This window comes from Gekko japonicus, unplaced genomic scaffold (assembly GCF_001447785.1).
Source record: "Gekko japonicus isolate JY-2015 unplaced genomic scaffold, Gekko_japonicus_V1.1 scaffold2011, whole genome shotgun sequence".
Taxonomy (NCBI): Eukaryota; Metazoa; Chordata; class Lepidosauria; order Squamata; family Gekkonidae; genus Gekko; species Gekko japonicus.
In genome coordinates, this window is record NW_015169843.1 from 216,229 (window position 1) to 222,126 (window position 5,898).

Below are 5,898 nucleotides of genomic sequence, written 5' to 3' on the forward strand. Positions count from 1 at the left end.
TCAGGGGAGTGTAAATGGGAAAGGGGAAGAGGAATTTCTCCTTGAATAGGAAGGTTTGTGATTTGATCACTGAGAAAGGGGGAGATGCCTTGGGGGAGCCTCCTGGCTCTGATCCCCTGTACAAATCTCCTCATTCTCCAGAGTTGGTCATCACGATGGGTTTGTCCGTTACGACCACTGGATGTGACCAAAATGAGGAATGTGGCAGTGGGCACAGAATTCGGCGTCCTGAGGACCTGAGCTTTCATGGAGAAACGGAAAGCAAGGGGCTGCAGCATCTGTGGCGAACACAGGTGGGAATCTTAGAAGCCAGAGGGCCTGAATAAGCTTTCTACACAAAGCTGGGCGGGACTTGAGTTCTTTGCATAACTGCTTGCCCTCCCCAGGACAAACGTGAACTGAAGAAGAACAAACTTAAGAGTCCAGCTCATACCTTGAATAAACCTGTGTTGGTCTTAAAGGTGCCCCACGGGACGCTAACTTTGTTCTGCTGAGTCAGACCAACACACCTGACCACCTGAACAAACTGAAGACATTGCACATAAGAATTAAAACACAACCAAAGCCCCCTAGCAACAACAATAATTTGTGAGAATTATTTATTAATTATTTACTATTAACATTTTTACCCTGCCCTCCCCACGAACGGGCTCAGGGCGGCTTACACGAGGGCACAAGCCCATACCTAAAAACAGTATAAAACATTAAAACTATTAAATCTCAACAAAAACAGGATAAAGTGCTCCATACAAACAAGGCTGTCTCCGAAGATGGTATCAGTCATTTCATTGGGTGATATTGCCCCGTCGATGGTCCAAGCCAGTCCAGCAGTATCAGTGCCATGCAAAATTGTGGCAGCTATTGATGTGAATTGTTATGAATTAGGTTGATTATGCACAGTAAGGAAAATTATGCCATGTGTATTGATTAGCATTCATTGAGTGTTGCAGTATGTAATTGGTTGCTTCTGGGGCTTCCTGACTAACACCACTTACATGGCAGAGCTTATTTCTTTCTCAAGGCCAAGCCCAAAGGAAACGGAGGAGCTATGTCAGAAGCTCTCACAAGCGACTAGCCCAGAATCTCTTTTATAGTTAACTGTAGTGCACATCTGTGGCCTCGAGAGGCAAAGATACCAGATTTTGCAATGGTTCCCTGCCTGATCTCCAGGGGGAAAAGCTAACTTGCCAGAGGAGACCGAACGTTTAGCCATTTTCAAGCCTGCTGGAAGGCAGAACCCGGACTGCTGACCTGGCATATGAATACTTAACTGGCTTTATCGGGTGGTTGGGAGCGCCAGATAAGAAAAGGGCCCCTCGCCACTTTGCCGGAGTGCAGGAAAGATGCTGAAATAAACTGCTTGTGCTCTGAGGTACAAGACCCCAGTGTGGTCTTTGTATTAGCCTGGCCCTGGCACTGATTTACACTTCCTGTGGAATTCTAAAGTGAATTTGGAGGTTCCTACTTGGGCAGTGTCCAAGGAAGCAAAGCAAGTTTTTATAAGGCCATGTCTCAGGCCATGTTCCGAGCGGCTCTCATCCTTTTCTGCCCACAATTCATAGAATCACAGAATCACAGAGTTGGAAGGGGCCATACGGGCCATCTAGTCCAGCCCCCTGCTCAAAGCAGGATCAGCCTAGGGCAGGGACGGCGAACCTTTTAGAGACCGAGTGCCCAAACTGCAACCCAAAACCCACTTACTGATCGCAAAGTGCCCACACGGTAGTTTAACCTGAATACTGAGGGTTTAGTTTAGAAAAAACAACTCATACGTTAACATCTTCTGCCTTAAAAGAAAAACACAATAACAGAGCTTTCAGTGATACAAACAAATTTTTATTGAAAGGTCAACGTTTGCATTTAATGTGATTTTTAATTAATTAATGTGATTTTTGCTGTTGTATGCATGCTGATAATTTGTCTAACCTTGTCTCATACTTTGTAAGTTTGAGAGCAACACATGCAGCACTCAGGTCATCTGTTAGTCTGTTTCTGGTGTCAGATTTGATATAGTTCAAAGCTGAAAACAGCTGCTCACGTGCATAAGATGATCCTAACAAAGTAAGGAAAGCAATCCCAAGTGCTTTCATTGACTTAAAATTATTTGGCAGAGAATTCCACACTTTAAGGATTTCATTTTCAGAACTGTGCTGTCCTTTGTCATCCCTTCTATCTTCTCAAGTGATTCACGCAGGTCATAGAATTTATTTTCCCAGATAGAGCTTTCTTGAAATTCCAATAGCTCCGTTTCCAGATTTCCTAAATCTAACCAGTGTAATCAGGAAAGATCAAGTTCTTCAAATTTGGCTTTATCTGGAAAAGTAAGAAAACACAGGGTTGTCTCCATCCTACGGAACTGTAAAAATCTTACTAAAATTCACCTTTGCAGCTGCTACAATGCTAGAAAATTCCTTGTAGATTTCCTGATGTCTTGTAGGATTGTCTATAGGTTCGCCACCACTGGCCTAAAAGAAGTGATGAGATTAAAATAATGGCTGACTACACTTCCCAACCCAATCAATCATTTTTCATTGTAATAAAACAGCAGCTTTGTTAAGTCCAGCGCTTAACAAATAATCGGAGAGTGATTTCAGCAAAAACTCAAGTTTATTCCCGATCAGGAACACTTCTCCAACACGGTACAACATCTGATAGCCCGAACAGCTTGTCCATTCTAGCTGCTCGGTATTTAAACATTTCCCGGCTAATGTAGCCACACCTACTGTACAGATATCAACCTATCAGGTTGAGCGCATAAGGACCAATCATCGTTGTTCCCGCTTACATACAATTCGAACCTGATTGGTCGTATTAGTCTTGGGCTTCAATCCCTGTCTAAGACGAAGCTTAACATAGCTTCCCAATGAGGTGTTTCACAATACATCTTAGGTCTTCATGGCAGCTTCTGAATACACTACAAGCTTACTTTTAATAAATCTAAAAACTCTTGAGAAAGGACTTGTGGAATTCTAGGCAGTTTTCCTTGTCGAATTTCATACCACTGATCCCCATTGGCTGGTAGTGGTTCAGCACCAGCAGCACACACTACTGCTAGTGCAAGAGCAAATATATCCGCTTTTGGCAAGTGACTATAATTCTGCAGGCAAAAGAAAAGTTTAGTTTTATGTACAGAATACCAGCAGTGCACACATCAAGTGAACTGTCACATGAGTTAAATATTTAGCCTCAATAAACAAAGCATCAAATACCTCTTGTAAAACTTCATTAGCAAGGAAACGACTATCTCCTTCTTCCACCTGTGGACTGGATATTCTAGTCACATGACCAAGATCACCTACATGAAACAATAAAGTGGAAAGAATTATTTTCTCAGAAGGAAAAAAAACGTTGTAGAGGCAGACACAATTCCATGATCCCTTACCTATTTTAAATACAGCATTGCTAGATCATTCATCATCATCACCTTCTATTGGTACAGTAGCTGGAATTGACGTCCTAGATATGAAAATATTACCTGCCAAGGAATAAACAAACTTAGAAATCTAGGTCAAAATGTGATGTAGCTTCATGGCTACTAAAAATTTATCTCTCTCAACTGGTGTCTTCATTTAATGAGCAAAAACACTAACAGCTGTACAGGAAAGAAGCAAAGATACAGTCAACAAACAAACATAAGGCTGCAAAAAAAGGCCAAAGATAAGCACAACATTTATTTCCAAACAGTAAATATCAAGCCATTGCATACTTACTGGGCTTTATATCCATGTGTACCAGTGACATTGAATGAATATACTTTAAGCTACGAGCAACTTGTAATAGCAGATCTTTCAGCTCTGTTTCGCTAAAGTAGCGCATATTTCTAGAGTTTTCACTTATGGCATCTGCTAAACTGCCACCTACAAACCAAAATAAGGTATGTTAAAAGGAAAGCAATTAGCTTTCAAAGCTACCATAATGCATGCTCCATTTCAATTCTTATCAGAACGGAGGGTTACAAAAGATTTCTACTTTTCAAAAAGTTTGTTCAAATTCAAGTTATACATATTTATTCACCCAGGATTTAACTCCCCCAGTAATTTAAACGCCTGAGGGTTGAACACTTGTTCCCCAGCAGAGCTGTCTGGAATCAGCAGAACTACTACAATGCAGTACCCCAGTCCTCATCTAAATCAACCAATCCAAAAGGATACCGTGCACAGGGGAATAATAGGGATGCATTCATTTCTCAGCAAAGGTAACTTATTAGGGCAATAAGGCCCTACAAAATTAAGCCAGGAAGCAAACTAAAATGGTCCCAGATAAATCACCTCATGATTTGCCCAGCCCCCACTTACTCAAGCACTTTTCTGGAAGGCCAAGTCCTCCCCGGGGCTGTTGCCGCTGCTGCCACCATCTTCCTCCTCTCCCTCCTCTTCTTCGTCTTCTTCTTCCTCCTCCTCCTCCTCCTCATCTTCCTCGCAGTCGCTCCCTCTGCCCAAGAAGAGTAGCTTCTGTCGGATTGGGGCTACCGCCCGCTGGGCTGAGAGGCGCCGCGCTCCTGCGGGTGGTTGCTGCTGCCGGCTCAATGAGCTCATGATGGGGATTCCTGAAGGTGGAACTGCGCCACCTCTGTGGTCCTTCTCCAGACAGGATACATGTGACACTGACGTAAACGGCAAAACACTCGCAAGAGCGTTCCCACGGCTGACCTGATGCGGTTAGGCGCTCCTGTTCTTAGCTGCTTGCAGAAGTGCCACCATGCAGCACACTAGCCCGTTCAGACTCCGTGGCTTTCCCACAACCGTTAATCACGTGGCAGTCATGCTAGCCAATCACACACGCCCCCTCTGTTTGGAAACACAGGAGATGGGAGGCGGGGTCACGTGCCCTGACATCAGGCGCCCATTTGGCGTGAATTCGGGGCTGGAAAAGGGGGCGTGGTTGGGTTGCCGTGTAAGGGTGAGAGCCATGGGAATGTTTGACCTCGTTTATGCATATGTAATAGAAAAAAGGGAGCAGTTACCTTTAGGAGGCGCAGAGCGGGCAGCGCTGGTCACGGAGCCGTTACGCCTTATCAAGCCTCGTCTGAGTCAGTTAGGGTTGTTAGGTCACAAGCAGTATGATTGCCTGTCAGCATTTAGTATTTTGCCCAGAATGCATTTAAGCAATGAACCAAAGTGAATATCTGAATATATGTTCATGATTGATTTCAGTTACTGTGATTAGAATCATCAAAGGCACTTAACATATGCACCATGGAAGTGCTAAGTGCACCCACCAAGTCAAACCTGTTAGTCAGTGGCAGAGTATAAAGTGGTTCATAAAATGTGTGTACAACACAGCTGATCAGCACCTGGGGGTCTGGCAACCCTACTGCCTGATTCCCTCCTTCCTGCCTCTCAGCACTGCCCCTGAACTGGCTCCTAGACAGACTTTATCTCCCTACATCAGTTTGATCATATCTGCATTCCAGACTTAAACCGGTTTAATAACTGTTCTCTTGCCCTGGGGAACCCTTCTTCACATCCACCCACTTTTCCAGTGCATTCTGATCTCATTGAATTCTCTCGCTACCTTCTGGTGTGTTTGCTGCTCTTCCCAATTTGGTGTCATCTGCAAATTCAATGAGTAGCCCCTCCACACCCTCAGCCAGATCATTGATAAAAAAAATATTGAAAAGTACCGGGCCCAGAACTGACTCCTCTGACCTACAGTGCCTAGCAACCTGCAGATACTCTTCTTTAGAGGTATGTCCTTGCCTCTATTTCTTGAGCATTTCCTTTTTCTCCCTTAGCACGTTACGGAGTTCTCTGTTCATCCACATTGGTTTCCTGGATTCCCTACCATGGCCCCGGTCACATGGAAGGTTTTGGCCCGGGAGAGGGACGGATCGGGGGCGCAGCAAACGGGTGCGATCTCACCGCAACATCTGGGAAGCGGCGCGCACCCGTCCCCAAT

The 5,898-nt window shown here is 44.4% G+C and overlaps 1 protein-coding gene and 1 long non-coding RNA gene across 3 annotated transcripts in view; one reads left to right on the forward strand and one right to left on the reverse strand.

Annotated features, from left to right (window-relative positions):
* The first annotated feature begins 256 nt into the window (after positions 1 to 256).
* RXRA (retinoid X receptor alpha) overlaps positions 257 to 5,898 on the forward strand; it is a 129,024-nt gene continuing 123,382 nt past the window's right edge. The window contains exon 1 of one of the 2 annotated variants that reach the window (XM_015417319.1): positions 257 to 293. The gene's annotated coding sequence lies outside the window, so the exon portion shown is untranslated. The remainder of the gene's footprint in view (positions 294 to 5,898) is intronic. The other variant, XM_015417320.1, reaches the window with a different exon arrangement.
* Positions 3,054 to 3,394, reverse strand: LOC107115579. Its single transcript, XR_001482679.1, has 3 exons — positions 3,383 to 3,394; positions 3,210 to 3,295; positions 3,054 to 3,097 (listed from the first exon to the last, which is right to left on the reverse strand). It is a non-coding gene; the product is annotated as an uncharacterized LOC107115579 (long non-coding RNA).